Source organism: Oncorhynchus mykiss, chromosome 20 (genome assembly GCF_013265735.2).
Source record: "Oncorhynchus mykiss isolate Arlee chromosome 20, USDA_OmykA_1.1, whole genome shotgun sequence".
In the NCBI taxonomy this organism is placed as follows: domain Eukaryota; kingdom Metazoa; phylum Chordata; class Actinopteri; order Salmoniformes; family Salmonidae; genus Oncorhynchus; species Oncorhynchus mykiss.
The window spans coordinates 30,417,828-30,432,574 of NC_048584.1; positions in this window are offsets into that span (position 1 = coordinate 30,417,828).

Genomic DNA, 14,747 nt, shown 5'->3' on the forward strand with positions numbered 1-14,747 from the left:
TGCACAAAGTGAGGTCCATACAGATATGGTTTGTTGAGATTGGTGTGGAAGAACTTGACTGGCCTACACAGAGCCCTGACCTCAACCCAATCGAACACCTTTGGGTTGAATTTGAACGCCGACTGCGAGCCAAGCCTAATCTCCCAACATCAGTGCCAGACCTCACTAATGGTTGTGGCTGAATCGAAGCAAGTCCCCGCAGCAATGTTCCATCATCTAGTGGAAAGCCTTCCCAGAATAGTGGAGGCATTTATAGCAGCAAAGGGGGGACCATATTAATTCGTATGATTTTGGAATGAGATGTTCGACGAGCAAGTGTATACATAATTTTGGCAATGTATCAATGTGTATCACACCCATTGTTCTGAGTGAATAGGATTTGAATTTCGGCTGGGGCATGACTACATTGTTGTATGTAAACATCATACCATTGTTCTGAGTGGCCGGCGCATTGCAACATGTTGTATGTAAACATCACACCACACTGTTCTAATGTGAGCAGGGGTCCTATTACCTTTCTGCAGAAATGTTGTGAAAGTTGTTGGTGGGGTGACAGACTATTGTGTTGATTAAGGGGCAAATTTCCCATGGGAGTACCTTCCAATCTTCTCTGCAGATCCTCTCAAACTCTGTCAGGTTGGATGGGGAGCGTTGCTGCACAGCTTTTTTCAGGTCTCTCCAGAGATGTTCAATTGGGTTCAAGTCCGGGCTCTGGCTGGGCTACTCAAGGACATCCAGAGACTTGTCCCTGAAGCCACTCCTGTGTTGTCTTAGATGTGTGCTTAGGGTCATTGTACTTTTGGAAGGTGAAATGTTTAAAAAAAATGTTTTTGCTTTGTCATTATGAGGTGTTGCGTGTAGATTTGAGGATTTAAAAAAAATGTAATCCATTTTAGAATAAGGCTGTAACGTAACAAAATGTGGAAAATGTCTAGGGTTCTGAATGCTTTCTGCACTGGTGTGAAGTCACACCTAGGTGTGATTTTCAAATCTTAGGCAGAAGTCCCGCTTCCCTCATGAATCAACTAGGTGTGAAAAATACTTTGTCTACTTTTGTTGCATGGACTTTGTGTATAATAGTGTTTAACATCATTTTTGAAGTACTACCTCATCTCTTTACCACACACAGAAACATTTCTGTAAGGCCTCTCAGTCGAGAAGTGATTTTCAAATACAGATTCAACTACAAAGACTAGGAAGGTTTTCCAATGCATCGCAAAGACTGACACGGGTGTGATCGTTCTACAGTGGTCCCTGAAGCTTAAGATCACACCTGTGTGATTAGAACGCTTATTTAGAATGTTTATTTAGAACGTCCAGTTTCGAATGATGCGACAATCAGCATTTGGGCTGGCCACACTTTTTCAGAAACTATTTACACAAACAGTTATGTCCAGAATATGAGCAGTTTATTTTTGGATGCAATGTTCAGATATTCACAGAAGTATCCATAGCATAACACAATCATCCTAACCGGAAAAATGTAGGCTACATTTGTCCTAGCGCTAACTGAGGAAAGATTGACACAACACAAGCGTCATATTTCATATTTTCTAACTCTCAGATGACATAAACTACAATATGAATTAGCAAATATAAATGACTATGTATAATTAATCACATCACGGGTGAACTCACAGTTGATCAAAATAACTGAGTAAAACACTTTCTAGAAATCAAAAGTAATCCAACGATGACTAGTTTCAGCCGCAGACATGCTTTTTTCTCTCTCACAGAAACCAAAGATAAGAGAAGACCAGATGAGTTTGGTCTGTTTATAGTATGCATGTTCAAGGGGTGTGTCATCTACCATCTTTCACATCTCACCATTCACTTCCTGAAGTTATCAAAAAAAATGAGTGAACCCTTACTTCATTTTGTTATAGAATCTTTGGTCCGATTACGTAAAACCCAGAATGCATTGTATGTCAACAAACATGGCTCACACACATAGCTGGAATTAGCTTAGCTCATCCTAATCAGTACAACCTTCAAAAAAGTATTTTACACGCACACTAATTGCCCATTACAATATATGCAAGAATTGGAATGCATGATTTATCACTGGTAATTGAAAAACATGAGAATACAGTAAATATATCAATAATTACAAAACAAAACATTTTCTGATATTGATTTGATACAAATGGCACGTGCAGGAAGTAACCTCTCACTTCCACTCTGAGCCATTCTGTGTCATTGTTTATGTATGTTGCTAGTGAGCTTAGCTGTAGCATTAGCAATGTCTTTCAAAAGGAGACAACTCACAAATGCGGACATTCTGGAGATTTTTAAAATTCTGACAATGAGTCTGAAAGTCAGGAATCAGATTCTGACAGTGAGGAGCTGCCCCCCAGCCATTGAGAACCCTGAATCTGAGGACCCCTTGACTGACAAAGTCCCAGCTCCCTTTGAAGATGCTGGTGGTGACGGAGGCAGACTGACAATGGATGAAGTACAGGAGTTCTGTGGTATCTGGAAGGCCGCCAGCCATTTCACCCCTCCTGGCCTTGGTGTTTGCTTTGATGAGTCCCAGTCTGGAGTGCAACGCCCCTTGCCATTTCCATCTGAGGCAGAGTGCTTCAAGTTGTTTCTGACAGAGAGCTGGTGGAAGACATAGCAGAGACCAATCGCTATGCCTTGGAGCTACAGGAGAAGAGAGAGCCAGGAGTGCGGCGGGGGGGGGGACAACCACAATTCGTGAAATGTATACCTTCCTGGTGACAGTCCTTCTCATGGGGATAGTAAAGAGGAACTCTCTAAGAGAATGCTGGAGCACATATTTTATGTTTGCAACTCCCTTCTTTGCCACCCTCTTTTCCCAAGACTGCATTTCATCAACAATGCTACTGCCATCCTAAATGACCCGTTGTACAAAATAAGAAATGTCAACAGCTGGCAGTAAAGTGGCATGACAAACGAGACATCCATGTCCTCTCCACTGTCCATACAGCAACCATGTCAGTGGATGTCCCTGTGTCCCTGTGGACCACCTGATGGGAGAGAGAAATCAAACCAGACTGCGTGCTTGACTATCACATCAAAATGGGGGCAGTGGATAAGGCGGACATGATAAACAGCTTTTTGGAATGCACTCAGAAAACGACCAAGTGGTATCAGAAGATATTTTTTAATTTCTCCAGGGTAGCTTCAAAATACAACAAGCCAATAATTCTCTGACGCAATTAGCGTTGTTTTACAGAGCTAAAAGAAGAATGTAACTAGCTACATAAGCACGATTGAATATAACACCATAAAGGTTATGAAATTAGTAATGTTACCTTGCGTGTCCGCGGTTATAAGGAATATACACAAATATATTATGCTCCATACACACAGTGAGCTACAGTAGAACACGACATACAGAAACTGTTATAATGTTATAAGGCACTTACTTTGATAGAAACGCAGTCTGGGTTCGTACATGGGTGTCTGTAGTGATGCCTCTAGCACTGAGACGCTGTGCCTTATACAGCTGCGCCACTTGGGAGTCATGTGGGGGGTTTGTATCATTTGATTTACACAAAATTCCTACCACTTATAGCCCATAGAAATGCATTGAATAGTACATTCATAAATTAGAAAAAAATACAGTTTCGAAGTGTTTGTCCCATATTTAGGAGACTGTTTTCTTATTGTTGGCCCAAACTACCTCCATACTTCCATTTGTTTGTCTGCATTACCTTCAGACAAGTCCGGTGCCACTTGTGGGGGTCTTGTGGAGGCCGTAGAGCAAAATAGAGAACACCATTGTGTTTGTGAGAGTCTCCCCTTTCCTTAGAGTGGTAATAGTTTGTAGGCCAAACCGTTCGGACGTTATAGATGTTTTCGTGAGAAGACCGATTTTCTGGATGTCTCATGGTCTGACAAGCACCGCTGTATCTTGGCCACCGTCCACTGCAGATGCTGAACGTTGACATAGGAGGAATGCGTTGAATTAAGACGCAACCCATGCTAAAAAAACAGATATCTCTAGTGGAAATGTACGGATTTTGATGGGTATTTTTTATTGTTAGGTTAGAGTTCAATTCACGTAACTGGGTTTACCTTAAAATGAGGGACAGATGTAAATGAATCACCAAGCATTAAATAAATAATAATCTTCAGAAATGACTTTGTCAAATCAACTACAGTGGCTTGCAAAAGTATTCATCCCCCTTGGCATTTTTTCTATTTTGTTGCCTTACAACCTGGAATTAAAATTTATTTTGGGGGGGTTGGTATCATCTGATTTACACAAAATTCCTACCACTTTGAAAATGCAAAATATTTTTATTGTGAAATAAACAATAAATAAGATGAAAAAACGGAACTTGAGCTTGCATAACTATTCACCCCTCCAAATTCAATACTTTGTAGGGCCACCTTTTGCAGCAATTACAGTTGCAAGTCTCTTGGGGTATGTCTCTATAAGCTTGGCACATCTAGCCACTGGGATTTTGCCTTTCTTCAAGTTAAAATGCTCCAGCTCCTTCAAGTTGGATGGGTTCTGCTGGTGTACTGCAATCTTTAACCTCACAAGGATAGGGGGCACTATTTTCACCTCCGGATGAAAAGCGTGCCCAAAGTAAACTGCCTGTTACTCATGCCCAGAAGCTATGATATGCATATAATTGGTAGATTTGGATAGAAAACACTCTAAAGTTTCCAAAAATGTCTGTGAGTATAACAGAACTGATATGGCTGATATTTCCATTGACTGCCATTTACATTACTTAGGACTCAGATTGCACTTCATATGGCTTCCACTAGATGTCAACAGCCTTTAGAAATTGTTTCAGGCTTGTATTCTGAAAAATGAGAGAGTAAGCCACTCTAAGTGGGTAGATAGTGGAATGTCCCCAGACCTGTTTACTGCGCACGACCGAGAGCACGCCTTTCTTGTTTTTTTGTTTTGTTTTTTTGAACCCAACGTTGATCTGTACTTCTTCACAACTTTGTCCCTGACCTGTTTGGAGAGCTTCTTGGTCTTCACAGTGTCGCTTGATTGGTGCTGCCCCTTGCTTAGTGGTGTTGCAGACTCTGGGGCCTTTCAGAACAGGTGTACTGAGATCATGTGACAGAGCATGTGACACTTAGATTCCACCTGTGTGCACTTTCTTTATTTAATTATGTGACATCTGAAGGTAATTGGTTGCACCAGGTCTTATTTAGGGGCTTCATTGCAAAGGGGGTGAATACATATACACACACCACTTTTCTGTTTTTTTAAATTCATTTTTATTTTTTAAATAAGTTATTTTTTTCATTTCACTTCACCAATTTGCACTACTTTGTATGTCCATTACATGAAATCCAAATTTCATGTAAAAACAAATTGGGAAAAACACCAAAGGGGTGAATACTTTTGCAATGCACTGTAGGGCTTTACATTACAATTATGATGAAAACTTGGAGAAATGTTAAGTTTAAGTGAGTTAAAATCTTACTAGAATTCACAAAGGGTGCAGAGAGTGACATACTGAGACTTTTTTAGCTATCTTTATCCATGTGAAAAATCTGATTTAAAAACAGCTAACTTCCTACAATTATACACATTTTGACATCGGGCCATTATATCTGTTTGCAGTTGTATAGCTAATCTCATGCTATTATACACATTTTGAAATGAGGCTAAGATAATTGTGTCACGACTTCCGCCGAAGTTGGCTCCCCTGCCTGTTCGGGCGGTGCTCGGTGGTCGTCGTCACCGTCCTACTAGCCGCCACCGATCCCTTTTTAGTTTGTTTTGTCTTATTAGTTTCATCTGTGTTTCTGTTTGGCTTAATGAGCTTCCCTATATTTAGTAGGTAGACCCGCCCTTGTTTTGTGCGGGATTGTCTTTATGTTACGTGTGTGCATTTCAGGTAGAGGTGGATTTATTTTCAGAACTTGGCACCCTGTGTTTTTTGGGTTGTCATGTTGTATGTCCGCGCCCTGTATTGTTGGGCTTATCATTTTGTGTGCCGAAGTAAAGAGCACTTTTCCCCAGTGGAACTCTCTGTGTCTGATTCCTTCACCCACTTAGTCCCACGTGACAAATTCTGCATTGTAAAGCTAATTTCCTTTTTCTATGGTTGACATGCCACTAGGGTCTCTCCCATTACATGACGGAGGGATGGAGGGATAGATGGAAGGAAGGATTTGGTTGTGGAGGGATGCATTTCTATTATTTCTCTCTGTCTAGGTGGCCATTTTATTTAGTTTTTATTTAACCTTTATATAACTAGGCAAGTCAGTTAAGAACAAATTCTTATTTTCAATGCTGGCCTACCATGCCACTAGGTTCTGTCACGCCCTGACCATAGAGAGCCTTTTTTATTCTCTATTTTGGTTAGGTCGGGGTGTGACTAGGGTGAGTAATCTAGGTTATTTTATTTCTACGTTGGATTGGTATGGTTCTCAATCAGAGGCAGCTGTTTAGCGTTGTCTTTGATTGGGGATATATATATTTAGGCAGCCATTCCCCCACCCTTTTTTTGTGGGATCTTGTTTTGATTTAGTGCATGTACTGTAGCACCTCTGATGTTACGGTTCGTTGTTTGTTTCTTTTTTGTTTGGAAGTTTTGCGTAAATAAATATGTGGAACTTTATTCACGCTGAGCCTTGGTCCGTCTCTCCACACAACCGTGACAGGTTCCCTGTATGTGGGATGGATGAATGGAGAAATGGAGGTATGGAGGGAAGCAGGGATGGAAGGATGTATTTCTGTATTGGCCCAGGTGGCAGGGTCCGTCATTAATGATGCCCTGCTGGCCTGGGGCCAGTAAAAACATGTGTCGGACTGGTAGATGTCGTCAGTCACTGGCCTGACCGGGCCATTAACTTCTCTGTGCATTTTCATTGTTCCAGTTTGACATTTATCTGCTCTGTTGCAGTCTTCCATTGAAAACCATTGAAGACTACACTGAAAAGTCATGCTATTTGTATTTAAGCAATATGATTGGCCTTTCATTCAACCACGCTCCTCTGGAGTCACAACTTCTCCTACAGTACATGAGTTAATGTGATCACACGGCAGCTTTCCTGAATAAAAACAAGGGCTCATCAATCCACTTGCTGAGCATATTTATTTTTGGGATATTGATTTACAAAAGTAAACTTTCAATAGTAAATATACTAACAATATGCTGGCTACGGTTGATAGTCTACATAAAGAAAGCTACAAAAAGACACCTAGCATTCGTCTTGGCTAGCTAAATCAATATTTATTTTGAAACGCAGCGTCAGCGTCCTATTTTGAGACAAAAGTCTCAAAATAACATACTGTACTTTAGAAACAAAAGTGAATGCAATTAATATTAATGCAATTCTAAAGAATAGAGTAATGACTTACTGTGCTAGATTATACTTCACCGCTTTTTAATATGTACTATAATATATAATAACCAAATGTAGCCTATTACTAGCTGAATACAGAGAGAAAGCATGCCAACCTATAGGCCCTGCATGACCCCAATGCGTTTTAATTACACCATTTCCGGGCCAGTAGAAATTCTGTTCAGGCTGGTTGATGTTTGGCCAACTGGAACGACCAGGCCCTCTGTAATGATGAATTATGAATGGGGACATGTTATGGTGAAATAACTAGTCCCACATTGAGGGAGGGATGGAGGGATGGAGGGAGGTCCTTCGTTTAGCTTCTAATACATAAGTGAACTGACAGAGGGCTAAAAGAGTGAGGCCATAGAACATATAAAAGTAATGCAGTAGGTAGAAAAAAAGAATTGAAGACTTAGACCTCGAAGGAGAGGAAAGGAAAGGGGCAGAGAAAATCACTTCATGAATTAACAATCTCTGTTCGTTGGTAATGGATCCCAAGGTCTCATTGCTATTTCTGACAGAGGCAGCCATGCATTCACTGTGCTTATTAGGGACAGGAATGGAGAGACAACGCAGTCTCTTTGATTAATACCCCTGCACTCGGTTGAAGAGGGGTGAATGTGTGTGTCTGTTTGTGTGTGTGTACGCGGGGTGAGGTGGGGTGGGGGGGGGACAAAACAAAGATGCTCAGAGAAGAACACAGAGATTATCCAGGAGAGGATAGAAAACACAACATGCTTCTTAACTGAGGTCATCCCAAATGGCACCTTATTTCCTACATAGTGCACTACTTTTGACCAGAACCTTACAGGCCTTGATCAAAAGTGCACTTTATAAGGAATATATGGTGCCATTTGGAACACAAGCTCTGACTTTGCAGAGAAATTTTGCAACCAGACCGATTAGGAGAGAGAGAGCACCCGGTCTCACCCTACTATAATCTTAAGTCAAATGTCTACTGTTTGCTGATGATCTGGTGCTTCTGTCCCCGGCTAAGGAGGGCCAAAAGCAGCACCTAGAACTTTGACACAGATTCTGTCAGACCTGGTCCCTGGCTGTAAATCTCAGTAAGACAAAAATAATGGTGTTCCAAAAAATGTCCAGTTGCCAGGACCACAAATACATATTCCATCTAGACTCCGTTGCCATAGAGTTCACAAAAAAACTATACACACCTCGACCTAAACATCACAGGTAACTTCCACAAAGTTGTGAACGATCTGAGCGACAAGGCAAGAAGGGTCTTCTATGCCATCATAAGGAACATAAAATTCGACATACCAATTAGGATGTGCCTAATAATACTTGAATCAGTTATAGAACCTATTGCCCTTTACGGTTGTGAGGTCTGGGGTCCGCTCACCAACCAATAATTTACAAAATGGGACAAACACCAAATTCAGACTCTGCATGCAGAATTCTGCAAAAATATTGTCTGTGTACAATGTAAAACATCAAATAATGCATTCAGAGCATAATTAGGCCAAAACCTGCACATTATTTAAATCCAGAAAAGTGCCGATTCCCAAACCAGTGAAAAACAAAAACCTTTGTAAACACAACCCATATTTGTGTTTACTTATTTCCCCTATTTTACTTGAACTATTTGCAGATAATAAGACATTTGAAATGTCTTTATTCTTTTGGAACTTTTGTGAGTGTAATGTTTGCTGTACATTTTTTATTGTTTATTTCACGTTTGCCAAAGCAAATGAAGTAGATAATGAACAATGTTAACAAATGTTTCCCGTGCCAATAAAGCCCTTAAAATGAAATTCAATTTAGAGAAAGAGAGAACAGAAGGGAAGAGTATTTTGATATTTGAGTCTTAGAGAAAGTCAATGTCTCGGCTGTCAGAAAACTTTGAAAGTGTGAAGCACTTCTTATAACGCGTGACGTAAGTGCTGGTTAGTTAATAATCATAAGCATTGTCGCCTTAATTGATACATTCTGTTGTTCCTATTCACACAATCTTACTTGACTTACGTGACTTTAACCTCTCTGTCCCCTTAGGAACATAGGGTGTCCACCATGGCACCATGTAGCCAAGTGCAGCAAGGAAAGACCTAGTTACACACAGTTACCCTACCAGACATGCCACCAGGGTCTTTTCAAAGTTCCAAAATCCAGAATAAATTCAAGAAACCTTACAGTATTATATAGAGCCTTGGAAGATTAGCTGCTGCTTTTGCAACCGTTAATGAGGTTCCTAATAAAATACCAAATACCACCTCGCTCTCTTCTGGGCAAGGGCTTTTGCCTCTAGCCAGGAGATCCCCTCTTTGCTCAGCGTGGCGCATCTCTAATCGTTTGGCCTTCCCTGCTTAGTTTTTCCTTGTGGGTTGTAGTCCAGTGGCTTGTCTTGTTCTGGTTGATGTCTGTTTCCTGAGTGTGTGTCCAATCCATCTCCATTTCCTTCTCCTGATTAGACTGCTGATGGCCTCCTATTTTGTTTCGGCCTCTCAGAGCATCAGAATTCCCACTAAACTCTTACTTTGTGACATCACATTCTATTCACTTTGACTCCACTCTGAAGGGCTCTAGAGTGGTGGGAGGTCGGGAACAGCTCACTCTCAATCCCATGCCCTGGTTTCACAGGATCACGTCCAGGCAGACTTGCTCACATTGATTTTAGACTAAAAGACCGCAGTGACTTTTTTATGCAATAGAAGACTAAAACAGATTAGATTAAAACACACACACACACACACACACACACACACACACACACTAGATTAAAACACATACTTGCAATATCAAGAGAGAGAGAGAGACACTGACTGACTGACTGACTGAGGGGACTGTCTGAAAGATTTCTGCTCTCTCTGTTGTCTCCGCACCAATCCACCTTCAAACTAGCTCACACTCTGACTAGCTCCCACTCTGACACACAGCTCCCACCCTCCTCTCCTCTTCTCAGTACTTTTTAGGATGAGGAGGATGGTGCGACCTGAGTGGAGGAGCCCTGTGGATTAGGTAACCATAGTAACACGGACAGAGATGTCAGAGCCTGCTCTCCAACCCATCCCACTGACATGATGAGGTAGAGTAGAGGTCTAACAACACGTCCCTACAGTGCAAAAGGTCAATGTTGACATTATTTAATGGAATATTATTATTTTATCATCATTTGAATCGTCAATCAATATTCCTCAGTTAATACACTTCACAGTTCCCATCAATTACAATTCAAAACCAATCTTTCTCTCTGTTTGAATCTAGATTTAAACAGCACTAATCAATAGGTATGATCAGTCAATAAAAATGACATTAGAAGATTTAGGGGCGTAATTTCAGTGACAAGCTACGATTATCAGTAATCACATTACACCAGATAGACTGGCATAGTATTGATCTCAACCAAGGCAAAGCCTGACATTCTGGAGAATAAGTCTGGAGAATACTTGAAAGTCACCCAATAAGCCAAACCATCTAAAGCTAATAAACGTGTATGAAATCCACGGAAATTAACTGTAATATAAACAAAATTATTTAATCTAAAAGATAATGAACTCCTTAAGTGCTAACTATAATTAGCAAATGTCATATAAATGTCAAATCACAGAGAGTTTGTGTGCTCAGTGTGTGTGTGTGTGTGTGTGTGCTTGTTTGCCTATGTGTAATATACATTATGTGCGTGGTGTGTGGGAGAGAGAGAGAGAGAGAATAAATCCAAGCACTCGATATCATAGCAATAATTATAGTAACAAGAATGATTATTGCAGAACATGAGTGCACTATATAAGGACGCATGCCCAGATAAAACTATGCAGGATTCCTAGTCAGGTGTATTTGGGGCATCTGTGTACCATCCTCTCTGTCTCCTCTCCTCTCTCTGTGTCCCCTCCTGTCTGTGTCCCCTCCTGTCTGTGTCCCCTCCTGTCTGTCCCCACCTCTCTGTGTCCTCTCTTCCTCTCTCTGTCCTCACCTCTCTGTGTCCTCTGTGTCCTCTGTTATTTCCTCTGTGTCCTCTCCTATCTGTGTCCATCTTCTGTGTCCCCTCCTTTCTGTGTCCTCTACTATTTATCTGTCTCATCTCCTTTGTGTCCACTCCTCTCTGTGTCCCCATCTCTTTGTGTCATCTCCTCTCTGTGTCCACTCCTCTCTGTGTCCTCTACTATCTATCTGTCTCATATTTTCTGTGCCCACTCCTCTCTGTCCTCTCCTCTCTGTGTCCACACCTCTGTGTCCTCTACTATCGGTCTATTCTCCTCACTGTGTCCTCTCCTCGCTGTGTCCTCTCTTCCTCTCTCTGTCCCCTCTGTGTCCTCTCCTCGCTGTGTCCTCTCTTCCTCTCTCTGTCCTCTCTTCCTCTCTGTGTCCCCTCCTCTCTGTGCCCTCACCTCTGTGTCCTCTATTCCCCTGTGTCCTCTTTTCCCCCGTGTCCTCTTTTCCTCTCTCTGTTATTTCCTCTCTGTGTCCACTCCTCTGTGTCCTCTACTATCTGTCATCTCCTCTGTGTCCTCTACTATCTGTCTCATCTCCTCTGTGTCCTCAACTATCTGTCTACTTCCTCGCTGTGTCCTCTCCTCCTCTCTCTGTCATTTCTTCCTCTCTCTGTCCTCTCTTACTCTCTGTGTCCCCTACTATCTGTCTACTGTCCTCGCTGTGTCCTCTCCGTGTCCCTTCGTCTCCGTGTCCCTTCGTCTCCGTGTCCCTTCGTCTCCGTGTTCCCTCGTCTCTGTGTCTTCTCCAGTGGAGTAGGATAGGAAAGGAGCAGTATAAACTGCGGTAAACCTACCAAACCGCAGCCAGACAACTTTTCCATCCATTCTAAACCTCTTTTCACTCCCACTGCAGAAATCACCCTCTGCATAAATAATGCATTTATTTCTACTTATTTATTTATTACGACTGTTGGCATCTTTACAGATATAGACTTTTTATGCATTTCTCGTTTTCTGTCTCTATCTCTATTGCTCCCTCTCCCTCTCTCTCTGACTCTCTTTCTCTTTCATTCCTTTTCTCTCTCTCTCTCTCTCTCTCTCTCTCTCTTTCTCTCTCCTCTCTCCTGCCAGCGAGTTTGCGGTTTATCTGGTTGACTTGAGAGATCAAGTTCCGTTCTTTCTGCTGAATATACCCGGTTTCCTGTTTCTTTACCAACCTCCTCTTTATCATTGTCTTGAATGATAAACATTACATTTTGCCTGTGTTCCAGTAGCATGTATGTTCCATCCACCGTATTGTACAATTCTCATTACATAACAATACCGAGAAACCTCATTTGAAATGAGTGTTGCTTTTCTCAATCCTGTTTAATTTACCAAATGATCTCAACACATTGAACTGAAAACAAGTGACCCTCTCAGCTTCAACCTCTCCTACCTCTGTACTGTATGTGCCCTGGTATAAATGTGAGCACTGTATGTGAGCACTGCCTTTAGGGATGGAGACACAGTTAACGGTAACCTCAGTATTGTATATAAGGATGCAGAATGCGTAACTAATTATACTGATTGCAGCAAAGACTGTTTATCGTGCCGTACATAACAACTGAATGTGAACTCAAATGAAGTCTGTCAATTTTATTTTATTCAGCTGGAAACGCAAGAAAACAGACATCAAGGTTACATCCCAAATGGCTCTCTATTCCCTTTATAGTGCCCTAGTTTTGACAATGGTCAATGGGGCTCTGCTCAAAAGTAATGCACCATGTAGGGAATAGGGTGCCATTTGGGATGCAGTTTAAACAGACGTGCGGTTTTACAATTTCATTTAACACACACTGAATGGGCTGACATGTTCTTTTCTGAAAAATGTCTAATACTGCTCTTCACAACAACACTGTTATTGTGGCACAATGTTCCCCTACAGTGCAAACAATTAGGACTGTCTAAAGGGGCTCCGTGAGCTTGGACTGTTAGGAGCATCAATCCTTTAGTTAAATAATATGAGATGTAATACATGACAAGGGGGAGACTTTGCATTCTAGTCTGTAGTATTTGTACTTCCAGGCTTTGTCCAGTGTATTCTATTGGTTTAGGGAAAGTTAAGGGATGCTGCTTTGCATGACAATTTATTTAGAGCTGGCCTCATTCAAATTGTGAGATAACATTCTTAAACCAACACAATGCAATACTGTCTATCTTTATTGTATTTACTAACCGTTGTAGGGAAGGTTTCAGGAGATATGCATTTCAATATTAATATTTATTCAAAGTGCAATTTCTTAAACTACTTTATCACAATACACTTAAAAAAAAAAAGAGGGAGAAAAGGCAAGGGGGAATAAGGAAAGGGGAATTAGTTTGATTCGATAGTCACCTAATTTGTGTACTTATTTCATGTATTTTCTCATAGCTGGACACTATTTTCATTGTTACAAATGTAGAATATTGTATGATGTTTGGATAGTGAGTCTGGTAGCCCAAAACATCCCAGGTCTAGCCCATACAGGATGCCTGAGAATGGCTCTGTCTTGCACCCCCTTGTATCCTCAGGGAATGGAATGAGAGAGAACACAGAATGTGAGAGATATGCCTTGATGCATGAACACCTATTGCAGGGTTCCCCAACGATTTTGAATTTTCATTGTTGGACATAAAAGATTGTAAAAACCCCTAGAAATCGGTTCCAAGGGAATTTCATTTTGGACATCTGTTCACAAGTGTTCCTACACATAATAGAAAGACACATACAAATGTAATCAAGGTTTGAATTTATTATGTTTCAGTCAAATGTTATATCTGTTTGGGCTTCTTGCGGTCAAGTTGCAGTCAACAACTGATTTGTAATTATATTCCGGCCCCCGACCATCCTCTCAAGTATATGATCGTCCTGTGGCTGAATCTACAGTAGTTGATGACCTATTGTATGTCCAGTAGTTGTTTTCCCCTGTCAATAGATGTACATACAGTACATCTAACCACACGTTACATCATCCTGTTCCTGTTGGTAAAGAAAGCAACTTCCTAGAACATTGAATACTCTGAAATGAACATAGAATCTAAAACTCAAACTTGTTGAACTTCTTACACTACCATAAAAACACTAAGACAGCTGAAGCAAGGCACGCAATTTATATTCAGGAAAATGAATTATATATTTTGTAGTTCTATCATATAAGGTTGTAGAATAATCTATGTTAATGATATCAGGAAAAAAAGGTCATAGTCACATGGATAAGGCCTCCCCGCTGTCAACTATAGTCCTGTCTCCCCATGTATTCTTGTCACTACAGACTCTCTCTGTTGACAGTCCTGAGGGATGGGAACAAGGGTATGAGCCCAGCGGTAACCAGGGGTAGGCAGGCAGGGAGTGGGGCCTCTGGCAGACTGGGACAAGCAGAGAGGAGGCAGGGGGAGGCATAGAGTGGCAGAGAGGAGGCATAGAGTGGCAGAGAGGAGGCAGGGGGAGGCATAGAGTGGCAGAGAGGAGGCAGGGGGAGGCAGGGGGAGGCATAGAGTGGCAGAGAGGTGGCAGAGAGGAGGCAGGGGGAGGCAGGG